The sequence below is a fragment of the Teleopsis dalmanni genome, chromosome 1 (genome assembly GCF_002237135.1).
Source record: "Teleopsis dalmanni isolate 2A chromosome 1, ASM223713v2, whole genome shotgun sequence".
Classification (NCBI taxonomy): Eukaryota; Metazoa; Arthropoda; class Insecta; order Diptera; family Diopsidae; genus Teleopsis; species Teleopsis dalmanni.
The window spans coordinates 233,258,253-233,259,048 of NC_051846.1; positions in this window are offsets into that span (position 1 = coordinate 233,258,253).

Consider the following 796-nt stretch of genomic DNA (forward strand, 5'->3'; position numbering starts at 1 on the left):
ATCAAACGGGATCCACCGTTATCCTAGCGCCAAAAACCTAATATTATTCTTTACTAACTTGACCGTCCACATGCTGCCATCTCAGCGACTAAGTCAAGTGTTCTACCCTACCTAACCTTTAAGCTGATCAACAACTCAATAAGGTATTTTTCTTGCACATTACATAAACCATTAAATCATCTCAAAGATGATCAACAATCCATGCGCTGCACGTACAAATTCAAACCTCAAAACATAACAATATATAATGAATTTTGATTTCTGTTCGACCTTTACACCAAATTACTTTGGTATAAATGTTCAACCTTAGGTGTTTTTTTACCTAATGGCAAATACACCCGTTAGTGAATCCTAGTTCACCATTATATCTACCCTATGCCAAAAAAGTTAACTCTTGATGGTATGATACTTATAATAAAAATAACAATAACACCCCTCTATATAACCATAATTCTGAACCTAAATCACTAAGCATTCTCGCATCCATCCTCCAAATCACAAACAACAAAACCATTCTTAGGAATTTTTAATCAATACAATAAAATGCAAAAATTGACCGATTGATAGAAATCAATTCATATAATTAGTCTATAAAAATTAAATTACCAAAAATCTTACTTAGACAAAAATTTTATCACCATTTAAACACCTTCAAAAATCCCTTTCTCTATATTATAAAATTTTATATATAAATCTATAAGTTAAATGTTCATTTTCTTGATTTAAATGTTAAATGTTCATTTTCTTGATTTAAATAAATTTAGGTGTTAAATATTCTTTTTTAAGAATATTTAGA